Genomic DNA, 27,852 nt, shown 5'->3' on the forward strand with positions numbered 1-27,852 from the left:
CAGAATGGATGGCAAGAAAATATTTGGGATAGAGGAAATTCCCATCAGACTCTTATTATATGACTATGGCTATGACAGCAAGATTATTATGGAATACTGATAATGGAAGATTGGACACTGAAATTACTGGACTTAACAGGACTATTGAAGATGGAAGATGGAATTAATATGGATAATGGAATAATGGCTATTGAAATTATTGGACCTAACAGATTTTGATGAGATGGATTAATCGATATGTTTATTTAGACTATGGTTATGACAATAAGATTATTATTATTATTAACGAGATGGGTTAATCGACATGTTTATTTGGAGAAAAATTGATAGATATATTTCTTAAAGAATTGAAACCTCTCTTTGACTTTTTGTGGAAAGAATAAAGTAATGTTTATGAGATTTGATGATTAATTAAGATAACTACTGGAGGAAAGTGATTTTATAATATAATTTAAGAGACAGGATTGTTATATATTGTAGACCTATAACTGACCTGCGACAAATGGGAAGTCAACATTTTATTTTTTTGTTTAATCATTTTTGTTTTGTTTTGTTTTTTGTCTTTGAATGTTTTATGATTTTGTTTTGTTTGTTTTATGAAAATTTGAATAAAAATTATTGTAAAAAAAAAGTGACAGGGATGGATCTAAAAGAACTCCCAAGCTACGAACCTGTTCCTTCAGGGGGAGTGCAACCCCATCCAGAACAGGTCGAACATCCCCCATCCCGTCAGGAGAACCACCCACCAGCAGCATCTCAGTCTTATCTGGATTAAGCCTCAGTTTGTTAGCTCTCATCCAGTCCATTGTCGCAGCTAGACATTGGTTCAGCACGCCGACAGGCTCACCTGAAGAAGATGAAAAGGAGAAATAGAGCTGCGTGTCATCAGCATACTGATGGCAACGCACTCCAAAACTCCTGATGACCGCACCCAACGGCTTCATATAGATATTAAAAAGCATGGGGGACAGAACTGACCCCTGTGGGACTCCATATTGGAGGTCCCAGGGTGCCGAGCAATGCTCCCCAAGCACTACCCTCTGGAGATGACCCACCAAGTAGGAGCGGAACCACTGCCACGCAGTACCGCCCACTCCCAGATCAGTGAGTCGTCCCAGAAGGATACCATGGTCGATGGTATCAAAAGCCGCTGAGAGGTCAAGGAGAATCAGCAAGGTTGCACTCCCCCTGTCTGCCTCCCGACAAAGGTCATCATACAGGATGACCAAGGCTGTCTCCGGGCCGAACCCAGGTCTAAAACCCGACTGAAATGGGTCCAGATAATCGGTGTCATCCAAGAGTGTCTGGAGCTGGTTGGCAACTACTCGTTCTAGGACCTTGCCCAGGAATGGAACATTAGCTACCGGCCTATAGTTGTTAAAGTTTTCCGGGTCCAGGGATGTTTTCTTCAGGAGTGGTCTCACCATCGCCTCTTTCAGGAGGCCAGGGATCACTCCCTCCCGCAGTGAAGCGTTAATCACTGCCCTGGCCCAACTGGCTGTTCCATTCCTGCTAGCTTTTATTAGCCAAGAAGGGCAAGGATCCAATTTAGAAGTAGTCGCACGCACCAGTCTGAGCACCTTGTCAACGTCCTGAAGCTGTACCAACTGAAACTTATCCAAAGAATTAGGACAAGACTGTGCGCTGGACACCTCATTCGATTCAGCTGCTGCAACATTAGAGTCTAAGTCCTGGCGGATGCAAGAGATTTTGTCCTGGAAGTGCCTAGCAAATTCATTGCAGCGTGCCTGTGATGACTCCACGACGTCCGTAGGGCCAGAATGTAATAGCCCTTGGACAATTTTAAATAGCTCCGCTGGACGACAGATAGAAGATTTAATAGTGGCAGCAAAGTATTGCTTCTTTGCTGCCCTCACTGCGCCCAAGTACAGCTTAGTATAGGCACTCACCAGTGTATAATTGCATCCATCAGGAGTTCGCCTCCATCTGTACTCAAGCCGTCTTCTATGCTGTTTCATCGCTCTCAGCTCCAAGGTATACCATGGAGCTGCATGAGCTCTACAGCGAAGAGGGCGCACAGGAGCGATCATGTCAACTGCCCGGGTCATTTCTGCATTCCACAGTTCCACCAGGGCTTCGACAGGAGCGCCAGCCTTATCAGCCGAAAAACTCCCCAGAGCCTTTTGAAAATCTTCAGGAATCATTAGTCTCTGGGGGCGGACCATGTTAATGGGTCCCCCACCCTTGCAGAGGGACGAGGCCGCTGTAAGTCTAAACCTCAGCAAGCGGTGATCTGTCCATGACAAAAGGATCGATGTAAAATTCCCCACATCCAGATCACCATCCCCCTGTCCCGTGGCAAAAATTAGATCTAGAGTGTGTCCTGCTATATGTGTTGGGCCAACAACATACTGAGACAGCCCCATGGTTGTCATGGAAGCCATGAAGTCCTGAGCCGCCCCAGACAAGGTGGCCTCGGCATGAATGTTGACATCCCCCAACACCAAAAGTCTAGGGGATCTCAGCAGTATTGCTGCAGAAATGTGGAGAATTTTATTTAAAGATTGGAAAAATGAGAAACCAAGAGAGCTGAAACTGACATCGTTCTATCCCTACTCCTGATCCAGAGTAGGCCTCCGCACCAGTTTCCTACTGACAATTGCCGCCCCCCACGCACACATATGTCAGAGCTATGTGACAAAACGTGAGGAAAGCCCAGGAAAAGGAAATGTTGTTCTGACAATCGGTAAACTCAGCAAAGCCTTTATATAGTAATACTCTGATACAAGAAACAAGGTGACTTCATCAGGTTTAACTGATTTAAAATAGCTGTAAAGTGTGCTTTACTTTTAGTGCTGCATGTCTTGTTGCATCTTGTGGCACCTACGATAGCTCCAAGGCAGAATACTACAGCCTTTCAATCAGAGCTTGGAAAAGTTACTTTTTTGAACTACAACTCCCATCAGCGCAATGTAGTGGCCATGCTGGCTGGGGCTGATGGGAGTCGTAGTTCAAAAAAGTAACTTTCCCAAGCTCTGCTTTCAATACCATTCTGTGATTAATGCAGTAACGCTGAGTCTCCATTTGAAGTGGCGGTATGGGCCTGAAGAGCTCTTTTCCCTGGAAGACCGATGTGTTATTGGAGGGGCTGTAGTCCAGTGGTACAGGATCTGCTTTACATGGGGAAGGTCCCAGGTTCATCTCCAGGTAGGGCTGGGAACGTGTGTTGCCTGGGAAACTGTACTACTGCACATTTCAAGTGAGAGGTTGCATGTTTGCATTTATACAATTCCAAGCACGTGGAAAGCTAGTACGTCAAGAAGAAAGCTAATGTTCCATTTGCAAGGAGGACCGTGCATGTGTGTGGATGGGATAGCATTCAAACACCACCATCCCAACACAAACATTTCCTTTGAAGCCATATTTTCATATAAATATGCATAGCTACTATGTTTATTTTTGTATATTTATATATTAAATAGATGTATAAGCTGCCTTTCAGGACAGAATGCCCTCACAAGCTAGTTTACAGGTTTTTTTAAGCACACACATAAAAATATTGTGAGAACACCAGTAAATACAACAAACTACAATTTCAAGAAGCTTCAGCATAAAAACCACCAGCAGCTAAAACTGTTTCCAAGCACAACACATAAATCAAAGACAGACTGGAATATAAACATCTCCACAATACTCTTCATAGCTGGTAGCGATGACAGCATATGGGTTTCCCTGGGAAGGGAGTTCAAGAGGTATGGGGTCATTACTGAGAAGGCTCTGTCTCTAGTGGGAAGGTCCGTAGCTCAGTGGCAGAGCATCTGCTTTGCATGCAGAAGGTCCAGTGTTCAATCTCCAGATAGGGTTAGGAAACAACCCTGCCTGAAACCCTGGAGAGCTACCTATGTTCCCATCTAATAGCTCTTATTGGTGGGCCAGAGAGTGGCTTCAGATGCTGATCTTAAATGCTCAGATAACCTCATAAGGGTGCAGCTGGGAAAACAAAGAGGAACAGTAGTCCTTTAAGGCTCCTTCAAGAAACTGTGTGAAAGGTATAGAAGCAATGAAATATAAAGTGAGGATTAACTACTGCAAATGTAGGCAGTGATATACCAAAAATAACACCCTTTGTTTAAATAGTGTAGCACAAAAAGGGTGCTGCTATAATTATATGTCAATCACTGTTTTCTCTGCCTATCACATACCATTCCCCCCTCAAAAGACTCTGAACGTTGTTTCTTTCCATTCCTCCAGTTCCTTCAGCCGATTCACTGCAAACATGAAGATGACAGAACATTCCTTAGCATGGTGAATAATAGCACTCCAACTATAAAACAAGGTATATTTTGAAAGCATTTTGTTAAGAACTTTCTTCAGCTTGCATTTGATGAAATGTGTGAAGAACATCACACATTCTTTTAAAACTGTTGGGTAAAGGAAATTCTTTCTGTACACAATACAAAAGCATGGTGGGCTGTAAAATAGTAATAAAAGTCCCCCCCTTTTGTGTTAGTGACTTAAGAGTTTGTCCCTCCCACTTTTTTTCTTGATGTATACAAAGACATACAGAGCTACCTTCAAGCTGATGTCTATTTAAAAGGCAATTAAATAGAAGGAGCACTGGTGAGCAAAATTTGCTTACTTCATAGCAATTAGAGTGTGGGATGTGAAAAAGAAAAAAGACTATAGCAAATTTCTAGCCAGGAATAATTCTATCATAAGTACATTTTGGGTATGAAACTTGGCTTTGGCTGTGTCATCTCCCAATACTTTCCCATAGTTCTCAGATTCTTTATTGTCAAATTCTGCTTTGCCTATTTTCCAGCCAAATTTTCATGGCTGGCATTTCTCTAGCCTAGGGACGGTGGAGAAATTTGGTTCAGTTTGCATTTAAAGGTGAATCTCTCAAATGTACATTTTCCAAAACAAAATGAGAACCACAACATATCCATCCTTTGAAATTCACACGTATCTTAATTTTATTCTCCAAACAGTGTTCACAAAAGTGCATGTATTAGGGGGAAATGTGGATAAAAATGAATATATTTGCAATAATAACATATAAAAATGATTATTAGGGGAAGTTTCTTGAAAAAATGTGTATATAGTTAAAACTACATATAAAAATGTCTTCATTAGGAGAAGTTTGCACTAAAGTTGTTGTTGTTATGTGCCTTCAAGTTGACTAAGACTTATGGCGACCCTATGAATCAGCAACACCCAGGAGCTTCTGTCATGAACCACCTTGTTCAGATCTTGCAAGTACAGGTCTGTGGCTTCCTTTATGGAATCAATCCATCTCTTGTTTGGCCTTCCTCTTTTTCTACTCCCTTCTATTTTCCCCAGCATTATTGTCTTTTCTAGTGAATCATGTCTTCTCATGATGTGTCCAAAGTAGGATAACCTCAGTTTCATCATTTTATCTTCTAGTGACAATTCTGGTTTAATTTGTTCTAACACCCAATTATGTGTCTTTTTCATGGTCCATGGTATCCGCAAAGCTCTTCTCCAACACCACATTTCAAATGAGTTGATTTTTCTCTTATCTGCTTTGTTCACTCTCCAACTTTCACATCCGTACATAGTGATCGGGAATACCATGGTCTGAATGATCCTGACTTTAGTGTTCAGTGATACATCTTTGCATTTGAGGACCTTTTCTAGTTCTCTCACAGCTGCCCTCCCCAGTCCTAGCCTTCTTCTGATTTCTTGACTATTGTCTCCATTTTGGTTAATGAGTGTGCCAAGGTATTGATATTCCTTGACAAGTTCAATGTCCTCATTGTCAACTTTAAAGTTACATAAATCTTCTGTTGTCATTACTTTATTCTTCTTGATGCTCATCTGTAGTCTTGCTTTTGTGCTTTCCTCTTTAACTTTCATCAGCATTTTTTTCAAATCATTACTGGTTTCTGCTAGTAGTATGGTATCGTCTGCATATCTTAAATTATTGATATTTCTCCCTCCAATTTTCACACCTCCTTCATCTTGATCCAATCCTGCTTTCCATATGATATGTTCTGCGTGTAGATTAAACAAAAAGGGAGATAAAATACACCCCTGTCTCATACCCTTTCCAATGGGGAACCAATCAGTTTCTCCATATTCTGTCCTTACAATAGCCTCTTGTCCAGAGTATAGGTTGCGCATCAGGACAATCAGATGCTGTGGCACCCCCATTTCTTTTAAAGCATTCCATAGTTTTTCATGATCTACACAGTCAAAGACTTTGCTGCAATCTATAAAGCACAGGGTGATTTTCTTCTGAAATTCCTTGATCCGTTCCGTTATCCAACGTATATTTGCAATATGATGTCTGGTGCCTCTTCCCTTTCTAAATCCAGCTTGGACATCTGGCATTTCTCACTCCATATATGGTAAAAGCCTTTGTTGTAGAATCTTGAGCATTACTTTACTTGCATGGGATATTAAGGCAATAGTTTGATAATTACTGCATTCCCTGGGATCCCCTTTCTTTGGAATTAGGATGTATATTGAATGCTTCCAGTCTGTGGGCCATTGTTCAGTTTTTCATATTTGTTGACAAATTTTTGTCAAAATTTGGACAGATTCAGTCTCACAGGGTGATTTTATTCTGAAATTCCTTGGTCCGTTCTGTTATCCAACATTTGTTTGCAATATGATCTCTGGTGCCTCTTCTCTTTCTGAATCCAGACGTCTGGCATACCGAATGTAAGATGGACGTCTGGCATACCGAATATAAGATGGGAAAAACGAGAAACAGAGAGACCTGAAATTGAGAGATTCTTGCATCCATACTCTAGATTTAAAGTGGTCAGTGGAACAAGTCATACGTAATCGGCCACTGACTGGCTCCGCCCTCATGTCAGCTCCTCACCAGAAAACTCATCAGACCCCTAGTAGTGTGCAAGACTCTGACTAGCTCTAAGCTGGGACTGTGCTGAAGACCACATCACGCACACACCCAGCTGAAACATTGCCCTATAACTATAGTCAAACACAGGGCACACAGCATCAGTGAGTAAAATAAATCCATTTAATGAATTGTAAATGTGGCCGTATTACAATTAACAGAAGCTAAATGAGAGCACACAATGCAAATGAGACTCAACACTTCTGCGGAGGGAGCAGTGCTGTGCATCAGGATGGGTGGATCGGTCAGTTTCGGTTTCTCTCCGTTTCTTGTCTTTCCAGTCTTCAGTTCTCTACATTTCCACATAACTTTGTGACTTTTTATTAACTAGGGGCTCTGCCCTTGCATGCTTCACACACCTGCCCCTCTCCCTCTGCTTGCCGCATGTCAACAAGGCACCACTCCCCTGCCCTGGCCCCGGGTTGCCACCTGGTCTCGCTCGCCTTACTTTCATCCTCCCTCCCTCCAGCACATGGGCTGGAGGAAAGGGAGGCCTTGCAGTAGTAATGCTGAGGCCTCCCACCAAAGCGGCTCCATGGGTTGTGCAGGACCCACCCTGCCCCTCGCCTTCCTTGCCCTTTCTCCCCTCCTTGAGCCTAGCTGGCTGGACCGCAACAGGCCACTGGCATCCTTGCTCTTCCTTTCCTCCCTGCTGGCCTTGAACACAAAGTGGCTGGACCGTGGTGCGCCGCACATTTTCCTTGCCCTTTTTGTTCCCCTGCCAGTGTTAAGCCCAGTGCAGCTGGGTCGCAGTGTGTCACTCGCCACTGGTGTGCCGCTCACTGCTAGGCTGCTGCACACTTGCTCACCTTCTTTTCTCATCTCCCCCTCCCCATCCTCCACTGGGCTGCAGTCCAACGTCACATGCTTGCCTTGCTCCTCTGGCCTTGAGCCTGGGTCATTCTGTCATTTGCAGCACCACCTTATGTGGCGTTGAAAACTGCAGTGTAAATGCAGCATGACACTTACAAATATATATGTATATAGGAAGAAAAATCTTCATGAAAATTCATCAGCATTTTAATAGGAATTTCTCCTAACATAGGCATGTTTGTATGCAATTTTGCCTAATACACACATTTTTGCAAAGTAATTTTCCGTAATATAATGCATCCTGGATTTGTTTTCACAAATATATTTATTTTTATGTATATGCATTTTTGTACATGTTACTTGGCTGTAGAACAGCATTACAAAATTTGGAAAAGAGGGGATTTCAAAGGGTGGCTGTTTCAGTTCACATATTGCTTCTGAAAGTGTGAATTAGGTAGGTTCGCCTTTAAATGTGGACTGAATCAAATTTGTCCTCCATTCCTTGCTGTGCGTACATTTGTTTAAGCACATGAAGTTGCCTCCTCCATTAAAGTAAGTTGGAAGGCTCTTGCAAATATGTGAGCTGGGCAATATATGCAAAGTGTTTATGTACAGGGGCATATTTTTTAGCAGGGCATAGGAATTTGTGTTTATTATCTCTGCCATTACAGAGGTTGGTTATATGAGAGAGCTCCGCGTATAGAGAGGTGGCAGGCCAGTGCTTAAACACTAGATGTCAGCATCATACTGCATATCAGTGCTTTTTCTGAAGTGTTTTAACTTTGATCAAACCACTGAGAGCACTTCGTAGCTTCCCCCTCTGATTCCTTTATTCCTGATTTGTTTTGCTGACCATGCGCTGAAAAACCCAAGTTTTACAGGGTCTTTCCAGATGAGTGTTCATTATGGATTTATGCCCCTCAAGCATGCAAGTTTTTCACAGAGTCCACATAATGTCATTGGCATCAAAATGCCAGCCTATATTTTTCTCATTTAATCTGGATTTACCCATTCTGGAGAAAATCTAATAAATTAGAAACAAATCTGTTGCCAATGACCCATTTGCAATTAAGCCCCCATCTGGAATCACATGTGTGCACACGGGCATGCATGCAGGCACACACCCACACCCCAAAATACATGCTTATAGTATGGGTGGTAGTCAATGTTAGTCGTACTTAAAGTAAACTCATTGAAGTTAATATATATGACTAATGTGGATTCATTAAATTCCATGGGTCTACTCTGAGTGGGATTTGCATACAACCCTGTGTGTATGTGTATCAGGTTGTATCTTGATTTGTTGCTGTAATGGGGTGGCCTTGGAACTTGCATATGTTCACAAGGTTTTTATCTTTTGTTAAAGACAAAACCCTTATGTCCCAGCTTGATCACTGAAATGGTTTGCAGGAGCGGCTTCGGTTGCCCCGCTGAGTTGGCAAGGCTCATTTAACATTGACACAAATCAAGCCTTCAGTGTCATCAGCCCAGTTCTCTGGAATGCTCTGTGAATAGAGATACAGCAGGCACCTTCTGTTTTAACTCTTAAATGCCTGCTGAAAATCTTTCTGTTCCACCAGGATTGTGCAGGCAGTTAAGAATATGTCTGTTTGCAATAGTTGACCTCTGTTTTTACTGTATTTTCAGTGGTTTTTACTGTACAGTTTTTTAACTTGTTATAAACAGCTTTGACATTTTTTAAATGAAATAGCAGTATACAAATATATTTATAAATAAAAAATAAATTATGCAGTCTGTCAATAGCCAAATAGCATTACAAACTGTAAAGTTTAAAAACACTGATCATTTAAGAAATTGATATTTCTTCTTTGAAAGACTGCAGACATGCATGTAATTCAGTAACATTCCTGCTGAGGTCTGATCCATGAGTTGTCAAAGGTTATGTCTTCCAGAGAAGCTTCACCCTTGGTCATTCAAGCATTGCCTGCATGAAGGTGATGTGTTGAGAGGAAATAGACTTGCATGCACAATAATGTTCCCATGCAAGGACCTCTTCAGGTGTGCTAAAATAACAGGAACCCTCTCTTAACTGGTGTGCCCAGTCCCCAGCTCTTCCTGGAATCTGACTTCTAGAAAAATCTTAGACTTCTACTCTCTCTCTCTCACTCACTGTGTAAGAAGAAAAGGTTTATATTATACTGAATTACCAAGACTGGGCCGCAAAAGGTTTAGTCTGAGGTTTAGCCTTGCCTGTGAAACTTCCCCCCCCCCGGGAGTTATGTTTGGGCCCCATCCTTACCATTGCCTTTCTGTTAGGTAGGCCCAAAAGACATTTTTTTTTTGATCCACCTTCGGTTAAGGTAGTTGTGTGCTTTGAAGCTTGCTTTTTATTGCTAGTCCATAGATGTAGCCCAGGATATATGTTGTTTTTTTATACTGAGTTTTGGCAGCTGTTAGATTTTAAAAATGTCTCATCTGTACGTGCTTTTAATGAATAGATCTGTGATGAGTATTGTACCCTGCTGTTTTGTTTGGAGGTTTTTTTGTGTGAGCTGCTTTCAAAAGATTATGTTCCTGAAACGTGGCATAAAAAAGAAATTGTTTAAATTTGCCAGTCTATCATTTTGCAGAGCTGATAGATCTGTTAGGAAAGGCAGAAGTTTCCTATCACAGCACCTGTCAACAGTCTTAATAGCACTGGATCTCCGTAAGCTCTATGCTAATCTTGGAATTTGCTGATGTTTGCTGGCCACTACCCAGCTTTAAGCACCTGATAGTTCCATATCATCATCATCATCACTACCACAAGGCTTACACAACTAGAGGACAAGGAAAAGACAAGGAGAGGAGCAGGGAGAGGATAGGTAGACTAATAGCAGTGTGGAAGGAGTACCCCTGCTACAATGATTTGCAGGAAGCTGGAGGCTGCCAACAAATTTGCATGGCTTGAGTTGCTCTAACATTCCCGAAAGCTGTGGGTGTGTCTGCTTGTCCAGGAATTTTGCACATTTCTGAAGAGGCACTTCAGAGCTGTATCAGAAGCATGGGATGTTCCCATGCAAGGACCTTTTCCTGAGTGCTAAAAATAAGTGCAACACGGTATGGGGATTGCCTGCATGGTTGAGACACCACTGATCTCTTCTCTGTGGAGCCCACCTACAGACAGGCTGCGATTCACCATGAGCTTGTGCGCATTCAATACACTGGCAGGGTGATCCTATGCATGCTTACGAGAAGAAAATCCCACTATGCCGGAGGTTCCCAAACTGTGATCCGCAAGCATCATTCAGGTGGCGTGTGTGCATCTGTAGACTTGTGGCTGAAGATGGGAGATAGCACATCCATCACCCTGAATATTTGTATTGATTTTTACATGTAGTTTTATGGCTTTTTTATTTCTTATATTGCATCACAATTTGAATTACAATTGCTGCAACAGACAGAAAAACCATTAAGTGGTTGGCCAAGAGCACCAGCAATTTTCAGGTGGCCCACCAGGTAAAAAAAAAGTTTGGGAACCACTGCACTATGCTCAAGGGAACAAAATCCCACTCGCTTCAGTGGGAATGACTTCAGAGTAAGGGTTTATAGGAATGCAACCTCAAAGACCTGTGTAGATCTGAGAGTGGTTAAATGTTTCTTGCCTGCTCAATATATTGTAAATTTTCAACCATTTCAGCAAAGTATTTGTATGAATATTAAAAAAACAAAAGTGCAGAGACTTGAGGGATTTAATCTTCTCAGCAGGAAGGGAGAGGTTGGTTAGTAGCTTTATGTAGCAATCAGATAACAGCAAGTACTGCTATTACACACTAAAAACCCTCTCTCCTCCCTCATAACTCACATCCCTATATGCACACACTTATTCATTTAAGCGCATACACATCTAGACTCTCATTATCACTTTCCCTCAGCAACTGTAATCTCCAGAAAGATTGCCCACACATAATGCCCCATTTGTCTTGAAAAAAGCCTCCCATACATGGGGAGAATTTTCAAGGGGCGGATGCAGCATGTGAGGAGGGAAGGAGGCACACAGGGTCCCCTTTGCCTTCACATCAGTCCTGTGAGGTAGGTTAGGCTGAGTCCCTCAGCATCCCTCAGTGAGTTTCATGGCATGTAGTTTCATGGGGGGGGGGGAATGGTAGCTTTGCCACATCCACACCATACATTTAAAGCAAATGTCTTCCTCGGAAGAATCCTGGGAATAGATATTTGTTAAGGGCGCTGGGAGTTGTAGCTCTGTGTGTGGTAAAATATAGTTCCCAGGATTCTTTGGAGGAAACCATGTGCTTTAAATGTATGGTATGGATGTGACTAGGAAAACAGTGTAGAAGAGTGGGAACCCTGCCCAGCATTATCTGCTTTGATCTTTGGGGTAGGGGTGAGAAACCATAGGAGAACCAATCACAAATTTTCCAGCATCTCATCTAGAGTTGTGGTTCTCAGGGCAAATGTCGACCCCTAACTGTAGTCTAATACTACACCATACTAACTCTTTCGGGGGGGGGCTGCCCCAATTGAACCAGTATAGTTGGTGTCAGACTGGGACCAAGGAGTCTCCAAGTTCAAATCTTCACTCAGCCATGAAGCTCAGTGGATGACGCTGGGCCAGACGCTATCCCTCAGCCTAAGGAGAGTAGTCGTGAGACTAAGTGGAAGAAAGGCAGACGACAAGAGAATTTATCATGACAACTTTCTGCTTCCCTTTCGGTCAGGCCAGTCTTCTCCCTACCTTGGACTTATTCAGTGCAAGCCAGGGGGTATCTGGGTTATATACACACCAGGTGCATGTATAACACACATACACTTTGTCTGTCTATAGACAGATATAGATAGATGACAAATTGATATATATCTGTTGTTCAGGGCTGTTGTGATTTAAATCATGATTTAAATAGCTTCTCTGAAGGACTCAATTTTAATGTTTTAAATTAGTTTAAATCACTAGTGAGGTAGATTCTATTTAATCATCATTTTTTTACTACAAGTGCATTATTGTTTAATATAACTTTAATAAATATTCAGAAATGTAGGTTTTATAGAATGTAGGTACACACTAAGCAGTTATTCTGAATTGTTTTGAGATTAATTTTCATCAAAAACTGGGATAATTTTGTCATTTTAGTACTAAACCAGAATGAGCTTCACCATTCAACAGACAAACCAGCTCCAATTGTTCAGTTAATCATGATATTTTTGTCATGCTGTGCCAGAATCACCACCATCAAACAGGCTTTTAAATTGTAATAATAAGATTGTTTATTCTTCTGATTACTTTTCTTCAACAAGCAACAACATTAACAAAACATGCACATTGATTTCTGAATGGTTAACTATTTTAGTTTGTGGATAATTGTAAGTTTTAAAAAAAATAAAATTTAGGCAATTTCAACCAACTCAGCATGAGAAATTTAAAGTATCAGGTGGTACAGTTAACTCTGTCTTCTTTTTCTTCACCTTTGTCTTCCTTGTTCATTGTCTGGAAAAGAAATACAAGCTTTCCTCCTTTTTCAGCTCCACACAAATTTCTCAGTTTAGAATGAATTAGTCCAAAGGAAGAAAAAAAAATCTCTCTACACCTGCAGAAGAGGCTACTGCTGTTAACTGGAACACCACGTTGGTGGTCTCCTCCTTGTTCAGATCTACTCCATCTCCCCAAATTCTCTATTCATTGACCTTTGCATTTAGAGAAAGGCAAGGCCCAGAGAGAGCGAGAGAGCATGCACTTCATGTACGCCACTGCAAAACAGGACTGATCAAGTTATCTCCCATCTCCATAAACTGCTGTTAACATATTCACAGGACATAATTAGAAGCTGCATATAATTAGCATGCATGATGATATCTTTGACCTAGGCTCTTTTTTAATCAATTGTTTTGAGAAAATGTTGAAATCAGATTTAAATTTAAAAATCCGATAAATCCAATTAAAATGGTAACCGATTTTTTTTAAAAAAAAACCATTAATTTTTATCAACCCTGCTGTTTATTATCTACCTATATCCACCTATGTACACTCCAGGCATGTGGAAATATACAAAGTGCTTTTTTGTGCGACGGTACTCACCTGCACAGAGTACCAGCGCATCTTTATTTGTTGCCCATGGCAGCTATTTTGTGCTGGCACCCACGGCCCTTTTATCAAGACACCAGTGCCAGCACCCCTCTTTTTTCGAAATGAAAAAAGCGCTACCTACACATAAGAAAACATACATTCCCCGACAGACGAACAGATCACAGAGATCTGTCCCTCTGTGTCTTTCCCTCCGTCGATATCTCTCGCTGTGCCGCCCCTCGTTCAGTTCCCGCGACTGTCTCTGGGGCCGCAAGTCCCAACAGCTCAGCACCGGGAGGTGGGAATGTCAGCGGCAAAGCGCCCCGCGGACGTACGGAGAGCGCGTCGCTGGGAACAGTAAAGACGCGACGCTCGGCCCAGGCGGGCTGTGCGTGCGCTCTTTGAGCAAGAAAGTCATCTAATACTCGAAACGGGCGGGGTCTCCGACTGATGTCACAGGAAGCGGGGATGTTTCCCTGGCGCTGCCGATCACTTACAATCTGACAACGCTCCCACACTTCGAGCCGTCTTCTCTCTCTCTCGAGGGCAGAGCGGGCTAGCAAGCGCCTGCTGGATTGTACCTGCCTCTTCGGATCCCATCGCAGAATTTTTTCCTCCACGTCCTTGAAATCATTTCCACTCCCCATCAATTCGTTTTGGGGTAAAAAAAAAAAAAAGTGTGTGTGGGGGGTAGAGAAATCCTTTCCGAAACTGAGAAGAAACACGTTCAGTTGAGATACATCGGATCCCTTCTAATATCACAGGAAGGAAGAGCTTTGGGTGAGTATCGATTTGAATCAACTGTATATTTTGGGGTTGGGAAAAGCAGCCAAAACAAGCAATTGATCCTTCTTGCTTCCGAAGCGGCTTACTCCAAAACCGCGTGTGGTTTTGAAAACGGGAAGGAGGAGCTTTTTGTTAGAGAATGTGCGTTTGTGATATGGGAAAGAGGAGGGACCACACACATTCACACCCTCAAGATTTCACAGGCATATAAATGCTTCTATTGGGCTGTGCCTTAGGAAACAGATCCAAAGTTGGCTTCTGTCGGAAACGAATCAAGTTTCACTCCAGGCATGTGGAAATCGTTCAGAGCTCGAAAGCATGAGAAATAACAATTTCAAGAGCAAATTCGGTGTGTAGAATAGGCTTTTATTGAAAAAGAAACGACGAGAGAAAGAACTAGGTAAGGAGAACCTTTGTGCCGTCTCACCAGCTTGCCTCCATCTCCTTGCCGTTTTCGTGGTTTAATTGGCGTGAGAGTTTGAGCGAACGGGAGCTCTCTGTGTCTCTCTCCCTCTCTCTGTGCGTGTGTGCGTGAGCAGGATGAAACTGATCAAGAGTTTGGATGCAAAATGCCTTATGCTGTATATGTCCGATCAGAATCAAGGCTGTCAACGTATGCAACTTTACTTGGAAGTAAGTCTCATTAAACTCAGTGGGACTTCCTTCAGAATAAACCTGAATAGGATTGTTCTGTAAGTTCAGTGAGTTCAGTGGGAGTTTTTCCTCAGTAAAGATGACCCTGTACACATTTTCGGGTAAGCCCCATTGGACTTACTTCTGAGTAAACTTGCATAGGATCATCCTGTATATAAAGCAGATACCCAGGACTAACTGCATATAGAGCCCAAAGATGCTATTTTAATTTAATTTTATTGCTTTGAATTAAGTATATCGGTTGATTTCAGTGGAAGTTGCTATGCTTAAGATATGTAGCCTTAATGTTGCTATCAGTCATTTAGGTTTCAGTGACTTCCATGGAAATGTGCTTAGAATGTCTGCCTAAGGCTGCAGTTCTATACACACTTACCTGGGAGTAAACCTTACTGAACTGAGTCCCTCTGCTGTAAGCACACATTCTTTGCATCAGGTTGTATCCAAAGCATATTTATTTGGCAATATCATGCCAAAATATACAAGGAATGAACTGACATATCTGAGTAAGCTTGGTTAGGACTGGGGTGCTAGTGCCTTCTGTTTCTAATGCTTTTCCTCCTGAAACGCCTGTTTCAAAAGCATCTCAGACATGAAAATGTGAAAGTGTGTGAGTGATTGTGTGAACTCAAAGGGTGAACATTTCTCCCCTATCCTTAGTGATTGACTTTTTTGATTTGGATGTAGCCAGCAGCACACGGCATGGCCATGACACACAGCGTGGGTATGGAAGAAAGAGTGCGAGGAGGAGGCATGCTCCTATGTGAATTGTTGATGGCCAAAAAATCCTGCAGAGATGCACATATGGATGCTTGAGAACTGTCTGGTGAGAGGAAAGAAACGCTTGCCTGTTGCTGAAAGAGGTCGTCGGCCCTGCATTTAAGCTCTCTTCAGAATGGGTGCCCACAGGATGGATGTGCAACCCAAAGGGAAACCTTTACCGCTATTTTGCCTGGTTGAAATAAATTCTTAGTGTTGGGGAGCAGAACTCCGCTTACCTGGAATCACAAGGGATTTTGAGGAACCCCATTAGAAATAGCTGGGGCAGGAGGAGTGGACTGACATGCTTCAGGGAGACTTGTTTGCTTTTGCTTTGTTTTGCCAGTTATTGGGATTTTTTTTATTTGTTATGTATGTAACGCCACTGATGTACCACTTGATTGTAAGAAACCTCTAAAGTGGTTTACAAGAGGTGTAATACTCCCTTGGCTATAAAAGGGATGGAGTTATTTTTACTTCTGAAATGGATAGTTACATCTGGATTGATATATTTTAAAGTACTGCTGTTGTTCATTTGGAACTAAAAAGGTACAGTGTTAACTTTCATCCATGACCCCTATGAGATAATTCAGGCCGTAACCTTATATCCAGTTTCCCAGGAGTAAGCCCCAAAGTGCACAAGACTGCTTGGTAAGTCTCACATTTCTTGACTACACCTACAAAGGTCCATCCGGTGCAAGGGTCAGAAACTCTGTTGCTTGTGAGGAGAGTAATGCATCATGAGCTATTGCTCTATATTTCAGTATTTATGTTGGTCTGTATGATATTTGTTGTCTGCTTGTGTTATTATTTTTGTCTTAGTTAATTTTTTAAAAAGTAATTACAGACTTTGCAGATCATCAAATAAAATCCCGCCCTTCATTGCCCAGATCCAGATGACAGCTCACTGGTATCTTTCTGGTGATTAATTCAGAGGATGGGGTGGGGAATTTATTTTATTTATTTATCATTTGATATATATCCCACCCTTCCTCCCAGCAGGAAGCCCTATTCTTGAAATAAGAAGAGATCTAAAATATCAAACCAGAATGTCTTTCTTTAGAATCTAAAGAAACTGTACAATTAGTAGTACTTAGCTGTGATACAACCCTAGAGTAGTCAAAACACTGTGCATGCAGCGTTTAAGGCTCCCAGGCTATGGTCTGAAGGCACATAAGACCAGCTCCCTGCTGAAGCTAAGCAGGGTCAGGTCTGGTCAGTGCCTGGATGGGAGACTGCGTAGGAACCATATGTAAGTTGCTTTGGGTTTCATAAAAAGAAAGGCGGGGTATAAATGTAATAAAATTAATAGATAAATAAATAAGACTGTAAACACGTTAGTCACCAGTTCAAAGAGTTTCCATTGGCCACACCTGGAGGGGGAACAGGTTGATCTGCTGATCAGTTGCAAAATCTCTTTGAAGTTGATTTTTTTAAAAAAAAAACTGCACTGGAGCTGCTCCCACCAGGTTTTACAGTAAAAAGGGATGGGATTTGACTGGCGTTGTGTGTCCCCCTTTTCAGAAGACAGAGGTGGAGACGCACTGGAATTGGCAGAACAGTGAGTGTGTTTCTGCTCCAAGTCAGGTGTGGCTCTTGGAGAAAACTTTTTTCCTGTCAAGGGCCACATTATCTCAGGGATAATGTTGGGAGCTGCATGCTGGTGGTGCTAGAACCAAACGTGGTCAAGCTTCCCGCCTCATTCTGTCACCCCCTTTTCTCTCACACAATACTTTCTGACACCCACCCCAGCTCTCCCACCCTTTTCCACCCCACCCAATGGGCTGCCAGGAAAGGGACAGACTGCTTTTGCCAAAAGTCTCAACTGATTGTTCCCAGGGGCTTTCCTTCCACCCTCCTCCTTCCATTGCTCAATCCATTTTGGCCTTTTTCAAGTTTTGTTCCCCTGCTTTCTCTCTTTCTCTCCCTTCAGGCTCTCCCCACCTGCCTGAAAGTAGGTTGCCCACCTCTCAGTAATCATTACAACAACCCTGTGAGGCTGACCAGTGTTATTCTGTCCATGTCACAATATGAGAGAGAAGCTGAAAAGGCCATCTAGCTTGTTCATGATAGAAATAGTTTTGAACCAAGAGTTTGCCGGATCACAGCTCAGGCTCTTAACCACAATGCTAGAGCAGCTCTCCTGTGTCTTGTGTTTAATTAATATATATTGTGTGGAATAGATGCAATCAATAAAGCTATCCAGACTTTATGGAGCAAACAGGGTTTTAATGAGCAACTATGTTTAATGAGTTCATCCTGTTGGCATCAGTATTGCTATTGACATCACTGTCATTAGTTAAGCACCTGTTATTAGTGAAACTGGAATTGATCCCGAAGGTTCCTTTTTTTTAACTTCAGAAATTAGGAGATAATTGCTGTTTGTTGGTATCAACTAGCACACTTAGTTTGAAAAGGAAGCATATCCACATAAGTATCTGTTTTTAATGTCACTGTCTGTTGACATATTTAACAAATTAGCAGTCTGTTTACTTGGCATGTTTACTTGAAAGGTAGCCTCACTGTGTTCAATGTACTAGTCCCTAGCAATTGGAATCACGGCCTAAGGCCATCAGCTTGCAAACTCTAAACTTCATTTGGTGTTACTGAATTCGGAGGTCTCCTTTTAATGTATCCTTTCGCACAGTTATCAATACCGTGATTAAAGATGGAATCCTGAACCTACTTAACAGGGAGGAAGTCACACTGATTTTAGTGGGATTTATATCAGACTAGACATGTATAAGACTGCACTATTAGATCTAAATTTAGCACCATAGATTTGTCAAGCAGCATGTGAAGGTTGTAGGCTGAAATCCACAGGAGTTTTCATGGGTGAGACTCAAATCCCCTGTTTAAAATTCTCTAAAATGTAAATATAAAACGGCATTGACAAGAATCTACATTTGATTTCATTTCTGCATTTTGTCCCCCATTAGCCACATTAAGAACATAAAAAGAGCCCTGGTAGATCAGACCAAAGGTCCATCTAATATAGCATCATGTTTCGCACAGTGGCCAGCCCACAAGCAGGGCATGAAAGCAATTCACTCATCTCACAGGAGAGATTCAAAGGTGCTTCTAAGCCTCTCGTTTGAAAGTGGCATTCCCCCCACCCCCGAAATCCCTGAAGGAAAGAAAGTATGAGCTTCAGAGTATAAACCAAAAACTTTTATTTATATACAAAATTTTTATTTTAGTTTGTTTTGAAATGCTGTGCATTAGAAGCTGTATCGTTGAGCTTCTTATAGATTTGTTCCTTGTACTTGCAGTTATTTTGCGGCATAGACAGTTTTGCTCAAGTTTCCAGTAAATGAAAGAGAGCACCAAGAATACATGCAATAAGATATTCTGTAGATCTTCAGAGCTGTGCTTGTTAATCATTAATCCAACATTACTTACATTTAGCTGTGTGTGTGTGGGGGGGTAATTTTGGGTGTCAGCGTTTTAGAAGTTAGTAATATAATTGTTTGAGGCTTCAAACTGATCTGTTAAAAATCAAAATTTAGCACAGCTCTTCTGGTGTTTGGGGTGATATTTAACAGAATCTGATTGAGTAGATGCTGCGCCTAGGATTGCACGGATGCATTTAGGGGGATAACACTGGCAGAATTACACTTGAGTTTCCAAAGCTAAGATGGTTTTAGAACTATGTATGTAGAGTTCAACAAAAACATCATTTTGGAATAAGTAAGATTTCCCAGGTAAAACTGTTACACTTCTCGCTTAGTAATTTCTGAAAAATTAGTACATATTTACTATTTTTGAAGATCTACAAACGTCCTTTGCACTTTGTACATGAGCTCATAGTAATAGTACGTAAAAGTTTTCAATATTTTAAAGTGAAATCAGCTGTATGTGGAGTGCATACTGTGCAGTGAACTGACAAGTGCAAACCTCCACAATTGTCCCAAATGCCATCTTAAGAGCAAAAATTGGGATGTTTGAGGCCCAGTAACTGTCTGTGTTTGAATGGTTTGCTACTTGCCAGATTCTACAGATGATGTTTAAGTGCTACATAGGAACCTGCTAGGCATGGATTGTGGAGGAGAGGTGAGTGATAAAGGCTGGTTGGTTCATCTTGGGTAGATGACTGTTGACTGCCAGGTGCTAGGTTTTTTATTTATTTTACGTTTCAGCATCTTTGTATGTTTGCCCTTCCGCCAAGGTGCTTAGACTGGCCTTTTAGCCTCCTGACTATCTTGTGAAATAGTCAAGGCTACAAGACAGTAACTTTTCCAACGCCAGCCAGGACTTCTTGTCACAACTTTTTTATGGGTACAAGATGTTTTATGTGTACATGTAAATTTGTAATGCGTGAATATTAAAAACCTGTACATTGAACAAATTATGTATGCTGACCAGGAAGCTTGGATTAATTCTTGAGAAATCTGGGTTTGTTGCAGCATAACATGTGAAAAAGAACACCCATTTCATAGGTGAGCAGACATCTAATCGCGCAGTTTCTCATATCCAGACCCAGACAAGCCATTACATCACATTGGCTTTTACTCCCAGTGAATGGAGATAGGTTGGGGGCAGTCCTGAAAACATATGCATGTTAATTTTCCAAAGGAGTTGTGGAACAGTGTTACAAAAAAATTGTTTCAGCCAGCTCTGGACTATAGTTTTAACAGGAAGTATAAATTATGCATTGGAATCCAATTTTGGAAACCCAGTTCTTTCTATTCTTATTCTGCCAGTGTTTGTAATTTCTGAGCGAATCAAATAGAAATAAGTTCATGGCTGCAGACCTCATGAAGATTCGATCAAAGGATGTGGAACTCATTGCCTGTATGAAGGGACAATTTTAGGGGGCAGCTTAAGCCAAATCTGCTGCTCCTCCCTTTTTAAAACATAACATTTTTTTAACAGGGTGACTGGCTCCGCTATGTGGTGGCACGTAGCTGAGATCCCAGTCACCTGGCATTTTAATTTACCCAAAGAGATTTGTTTTTATTTTAATGTGTGTGTCCATATGTACACATAGGATCAAAGGAAACTTGGAACGGGCTAGTTTTACTGTGTTTTTAAATTTTTATCTGTTTTATATACTGTTTTATTCTGTACGTCACCCAGAGTGGCTGGCTCCCCAGCCAGATGGGCGACTAACAAGTCTCATAATAAAATAAAAATAAATCAAGCTGCCTTATGCTGAGTCAGACGTTGGTCCATTGAGCCCAGTATTGCCTACACTGACTGGCAGCAGCTCTCCAGGGTTTCAGGCAGGGGTCTCTCCCAGCCCGACCTGGTGATGCCGGGGACTGAACCTGGGATCTTCTGCATGCAAAGCAGATGCTCTGCCACCGAGCTACAGCCCTTCCCCACACCTTGCACATGGAGCTGAAAACGACTGAAATCTTTTGTGTAACAATACAGTTGAGTGCTTATGCACAAATTGCAGCTTGGGTGGGGTGGATGACCCAATCCGCATACAGTGTTCTGGGTCCAGAAAATCCTTTTGGCAAGTCGTAGCTCAGGGTAATCCCTGATATCCAGAGTTTGTTCCAGACATCTCCAAAAGTCAGCCTCCATTGCATCAGTGCATATAAATTAGCATATGCAAATTTCTGTCATGGGCCTGTGCCCCAAATCTTGTAAGTACCTAGCAATGCCCCTGCCTGTATGACTTATGCACTGATTTACCCAGAAGACCTTGCTGTTTGAAAACTCCTCCCTAGCTTTTGCGATATGCCGAACAAGCCTGTGATGTGTGCTGAGTAAATTTATGGATTTTAATTACTGCTATGAAACTGTATTCAAGCCAGCAAAGGGGAGGGGGGAATGAGGGTTGCCAGTTGCCATGTCTTTACGTTTTAAAGAGTTTGAAGAGCCCAGGTTGGAGATGATGGAAGAGCTCCACTGCACTTTGCTGCTTAACATTTGTATAGGGCTCCCAAGCGTTTGAGAGTGGCTTGGTCAAAGCCACCTACTGAGTTCATGGCATAGGTGACTTTCAAACTAAGAACATTTGCAGCTCAGTCTCTTAGCTACTGTGCTAGATCAGTTACAGTTCCTTTATTTTTGATTTTTTAATCTAGTAAACATAGCATTCACTGAGCTTTATTTTGTATTTAGCTGTATGTGTGCGTATTACATAAATTATGGGAAGAAAGCCCAGATTCAGCCTACTCCGTATCTCTTGTTTAGACAGCACCCAGCATTGTGGCACAGCAGACAGAAGTGGTTTCCTCCACTGGAGGGGTGGGGAACCTCAGGCCCGGGAGCCAAATGCAGCCCTCCAGCCCTCTTTGGCCCCCAGAACTTTCCCCAGGCCACACCCCTCACTGTCCCTGCTTCACAGCCTGAGAGGTTTTTGTGTGTGTGTCTGCCTGGAATGTGTCCTTGAATGCTGATCATGCCTCTTGATTGCCTGAATGGAGGATAAAGGGGTTTGTGGAAGTGCAGATCGAAGTTAGGTTACTGTACAAATGTAAAATATACATGCATTGCTCCACCCACTTTTGCCTCTGGCCCTACCCACCACTAGCATGTGGTCACCAGAATGTAAGTGAGAAGAGAGTGTGACCTTCACGCTAAAAAAGGTTTCCCACCTGATCTATTCATTTAGCATTTCTTAAGCTTCCCTTTTCTGTTGAATTAATTTTGCCAAGTGTTCTTTCTGCTGTTGTGAATTCAGGAACCCATTCCAGTGTTTGTCTTTTTAATAAAACTGTTTGCTCTACAGCTGATATCTTCTAGATCTAACCTTTGGATTTAAATTTCTCCTTTCTTTGTTTTGTTTACACGTTTCCACCCTAGTGCTATTCTTTTATATGATCCTTCTGTAATTGTCCCAGACAATTTTATGAGATTCTCTCTCTCTCTCTCTCTCTCTCTGTGTGTGTGTGTGTGTGAGAGAGAGAGAGAGACAGACAGACAGACAGAGAGAGAGAGAGAGAGAGAGAGAGAGAGAGAGAGAGAGAGAGAGAGAGAGAGAATGTTTTGGGGATGATAAAAAATCCAAACTATGCATTTTCATAGCTGCTCATTCCAAACTAGTTTAAGTCACATCCACAGCATACATTTATACCACTCTACCACTTTAACAATCATGGCTTCTTCCAGAGAATCCTGGGAACTCCTACATTGTTAAGGGTGCAGGGAATTGTAGCTCTGTGGCAAGCACAGCACAGTTCCAGGATTCTGTGGGCAAAGCCATGACTGCTAAAGTGATATAAGAGTGCTTTAAATGTATGGTGTGACCAGCAGCCAGAACCCTTGTATGGAGTTACCCCTTGGCTTTCTTTCTATAGTTTCCCAAACCTCTTGTTAGCTGAATATAAAAGAAGTATCCCCATGAAAATGAAACTGGAGAAGGGAAGTTGTACAGCTAGAGTGACTGGCACATGTCCCAATATAATTCAATTAAACTTAAATATGCTTTTCTGGATTATATGTGAGAGCCAGTGTGGTGTGGTGGTTAAGATGCTGGACTACGACCTGGGAGACCAGGGTTCGAATCCCCACACGGCCATGAAGCTCACTGGGTGACCTTGGGCCAGTCACTGCCTCTCAGCCTCAGAGGAAGGCAGTGGTAAACCACCTCTGAATACCGCTTACCATGAAAACCCTATTCATAGGGTCGCCATAAGTCGGAATCAACTTGGAGGCAGTACATTTACATTTAAAAAGTTTTCAACATAGGTCTGAAACAACCAGCTCTTAGAGCTGCTTCTCACTGGGATATTTAATACTTGGATGGGAATACCTGTGTATAGAACCAAAATACACCCCACCCCCAAAATAAGGCAAGTGCCAGCAGTGCTTTGCTTTCAGTGCTTGCCAAAATGTCTTTGTTCCCCCAGGCCTTTGCTGGCCATTAACGCCTGCTTATGGTGATTTGCCCTGGCTCTGTAGATTTTGTTGGTTTATTTAAATTATTTATTTATTACATTTATATCCCACCTTTCCTCCAAGGAGCTCAAGGTGGTGTACATGGTTCCACCCCTGCATTTTATCCTCACAATAACCATGTGAGGTAGATTAGCTGAGAGTTGGTAGCTGCCCTAAGGTCACCCAGTGAGCTTCATGACCAAGGGGGGATTTGAACCATGGTCTTCCAGGTCCTAGTCCAACACACAAACTATTACACCACACTGGCTTTCCAGTGAACACGAATACACTGTTGCTGCACTTGTTCTGCACGCCATTGTGAATGCCTATTGTGGGCCAAGTAAAATTTTTCCTGGCAAACACACAGTAGTGGCAATCTGGAAAGGCCTGGGCCTCTGTTTCTGTGGATTTTCCAAAGAAAAGTGGCAATTTAATTGTATTGGGACATGAATTTCATTTCCAGGGGTCCATACCAAGTGCAAAATGTCCCATAAGATGTTGTTCTTGTCATTGATTCTTTACTGCCCTCACTTAAATACATGGAGCAATATATATATTTTGGATCAAGTGACAGGAACTTTTCCTCAGGTTATGAATTTATGCACCATAAATTACAAGTCTTTTCAAAAGTTTTTTCAGTGAAGACCAGAATTATTTTGTGTAAACCACTAGGAAGGCATAGGTTAGTTTACTTTAAACATAAGTAGTAGAACTTACTACATTTTAAATCCAAGGGTGAATGGGGTCTCTTAACAACTCTCAGCACCCTTAACTAACTACAGTTCCCAGGATTGTTTGGGGGAAGCCATGACTGTTTAAAGTGGTATGATACTGCTTTAACAATATAGTGCAGATGGGGCCCAAGCTAGTTGAAGTTCAGAGTGAAAAACCTGACTTGGGGTGCTTTCACACTGCACTTTATTCCGTTATTCTGACGATTTATTTCCTGTTAAATTGTGCATAAAATTTGAGCTTTCACACGACATAATGGGTAGCTCCGGAATTCTGGTGGAATGTAGTGGAAGTTTAGCGCTAATTTCTGCAATAAATGATACCAGAAAAATTCCGATAGCAGGCTGGGAACCCGGAAGATTGCGGGAGTTTTGCGCTAGCTGCCGCTGCTCATGTGACAGCCATCCCAGCATGCGGTGCGTTCCCGCCCTTACCAGGAGCCCTCCCAGCATGCAGCCTTCGCGCGCTGCTGCGCTGCCACTGCCGCGCCTCCCAGCCGATCCCAGCTGCTCCTGAGAGCAGCCTGTGCTGCTGCTGCTTGTGCTCAACCAGAGCCTCTGCTGCTGCGCTACCGCGCCTCTCAGCTGATCGCGATTGCGCCTCTTTCAACCGCCCCCATGCAGAAGGAACAAGCAGAGCTTTTGAGTAGAAAAGGCGGGAAAAGAAGCAGTCTTCTAACAGCTGTGGTAGGTGAGAGTGCTGTGTGAAAGACCATTGCGTGAAATGCCGCTAAATTGGTACTGCAGTGTGAAAGGGATTTTTGAAATCTGGAACGAAGTGCTAGATTTTTAATCCGTTAAACTAACGCTATTAGCCCCATGTGTGAAAGCAGCCTAGGGGTGGGAGTATCGACTGTTTGTCTTCGCGAGAGGACTAGCCAGTGTATAATTGTTTATCTGGACAATATGGTAGGGTTGGCTGGAGTGGGATGACTTTGACAATGCAGAGCCCATGCCGCTCCTTGGTATTCTCAGGAGCTGTGGACAATGAAGCAGACCCAGTAATGGCTAGGGTGTGAATGGCAGAGGACTCATGACGAACATGACTGAACATGCATTGAAGCATTTAAATTATGCTGCTGTGGCGGTGAGGATGGGAAAGAGGCCTACTTTGCTGCTTCCTTTGCATCCTCAAGAAGGCATCTGACAAAACTCTTCCTAGTGGTGAGAGGATTGTTAACTTCTAAACCATTGGATGGGGTATTACAACCCTCAGAGGCCTAACGTGACAGTTTTCCTAGGTAGTTTGAGGATAAAATTGCTCAGCTCCACAAGGAGATAGATGCCATGGTTATATAATGTCCAGTGCACCATCTAATGTGATTTCATGGGATCAATTTCAGCTTTGCAAGCCTGAGGACATGGACAAGGTGTTTGGAGTAGTTTGGCCAACCACATGCCCTCTTGAGCCTTCCCTATACCTGGCTGCTCACTAAGATAATTGGACGAGACCCTTCCGGTTGTGCCATGACCTGCAGAGGTTTCCTTAGCATCAGCCAGAGAGGGTATTTTTAGTAGTGGTGCCCTCTTTGTAGAATACATCACCTCTGGGGTGAGGCAAGCACCTACATTGGTGTAATTTCAGTGCTTGCTAAAAACCCGCTCATTTCCTGAGGCCTTTGCCAGCCACTAACACCAGTCGGTTTCTTTTAGCTGCCATTCTTTATTCTGAATTGAAATTTTATTGTGTTTTTGCACACTGCTTTGTCATTACATATGAAAAATCTTGAAGTCACTAGGACTGTTGAAATCGCTAGGACAAGTTAGTAATGACTCAAGTCCCATTGATTTCAGGGGGAATGAAGTGCCGTTAACTTAGTCTGGATCCAGCCCATTGAAAATAACTTGAAAAGCCAAAAAAGACATTTTCCCTAATGCAGTAGGTGAATTGTTTGATATGTGGAAAAAGTACTCCTGAGCAAACAGCCTTTATCCTTGACATAGATATGGAAATGTACTTGCCAGTTTATTGTGGGAGCGGAAATATGTTTGTCATTTTGTTATAGAAATATCTAACCCTTCTGGAGATTTTTGTCCATGGATTCCAGCAGGTGTCAGTCTGGAGACTAAACATAAGATTTTAGAAAGAAGCGTTTTTGAAGACAGGCTGTACTGAAGAAATATATTTTCTTTATCATCCATAAGAAACCTTTTTTTAATTGCCATTGTTGCCCTTTCCATTTTAAGCTGGCATTATCTGTTCCTCACTACTTTCTTCCTCCTTTGTTGCAAATTGTCAGTACTTTGATGTGTGATCTCCTTTAAGAATGATTCCCACCACCACCACCCGCTGCAGTGCTTGTATTCACTGACTATAAGCAGCTCTTTTTACTAAACAAACTGGCACAATGGTTTGCTGCGATTATGGCTCTAGCTTGTGCCTTTGGTGTGACAAACTAGACAAAACTATAATGCTGCAGAATGTCCCATGGTGGGAAGAATGTGTGTATTCCGAGATACTACAGCCACAAAGGACTGTACACAGTCAAGAAAGAAGCCAGGACATTTTCTTTGTCCAAGAGTAATAACAATGGGAACTTTCTCGGTTTTTCAATAAAAAGGCAATTCCTTGCCCATAGATGATGCAGTTATAGGTATTATAAAAAGGTTGCAGTGGGTGTGTTATGATGTGTGTGCTTTTGTGTGGGTTTTTGTTTGTAGAAATATGTGTTGAAATTCTCTTTTGGGCTCAGCGAGGAACTTATTTGCTGTTACACTCATGAAGGGAACAGTTCAGTGATACAAATAATTCATTTGTACTGTGGTTACTGTTCTTGAGTGCTTGCTTCATTCATAGCCCTCACAAAGCAACGTACACAAAGAGAGAGAGAGATGAGATACAAGACACATTGGAAAAATGCGTACAATGAATGTTACAAAAGCTGATTTGAAACATTCAGGGTATTTATGGTCTCAGTCAAAGGCAGAAGTGAAAAGAAAAATCTTCCGCTGAAACACCTGAACTGAAGGAGCAAGGCATAAATCAGTTGGAAGGGAGTTCTATAGTTTTGTGGTCACTGCTAAAGAGGCCCTGTCTCTTGTGGACACTAGCCAAAACTTTTTAAAAAGTACTAAGCCTGTTTGCTAAGTTTTTCTTGGAAAACTATTATGCAAACCAAGCGGGAGGAGGGAAATCTCACAAATTACAATTTATTAGGATATGAAAGGTGTGACCATATTCTCTTATTTATTTATTTATTTATTGACAGAGAGCCATTCAACACGGTGCTGTCTTGGCTTAATAATGAACAAGCCTTATGCCTGTGCACAGAGCCCCTAGAATTGGCTTCATACTCCACTGTACTCCAGTGAAATGCTTTTCCAAGGATACATACCTGGCTATAAGAGCAGTTCATGCTCCTGTTTCTTGGAATTAAATGTGCCAATGGCTAAGTCCGAACTTC

At 42.2% G+C, this 27,852-nt stretch overlaps 1 protein-coding gene across 10 annotated transcripts in view; it reads left to right on the forward strand.

Moving 5' to 3' along the window:
* The first annotated feature begins 4,275 nt into the window (after positions 1 to 4,275).
* The window catches only part of CALCRL (calcitonin receptor like receptor), a 114,146-nt gene continuing 90,569 nt past the window's right edge, over positions 4,276 to 27,852 (forward strand). For 2 of the 10 annotated variants that reach the window (XM_061608248.1, XM_061608249.1), the window contains exons 1-2: positions 14,708 to 14,871; positions 15,810 to 15,948. The gene's annotated coding sequence lies outside the window, so the exon portion shown is untranslated. Of the gene's footprint in view, positions 4,298 to 14,167; positions 14,466 to 14,707; positions 14,872 to 15,809; positions 15,949 to 15,979; positions 16,533 to 25,113; positions 25,136 to 27,852 lie in introns of those variants that run through there. The other 8 variants (XM_061608251.1, XM_061608252.1, XM_061608250.1 and 5 more) reach the window with 6 other exon arrangements.

Source organism: Rhineura floridana, chromosome 2, assembly GCF_030035675.1.
Source record: "Rhineura floridana isolate rRhiFlo1 chromosome 2, rRhiFlo1.hap2, whole genome shotgun sequence".
Lineage (NCBI taxonomy): Eukaryota > Metazoa > Chordata > Lepidosauria > Squamata > Rhineuridae > Rhineura > Rhineura floridana.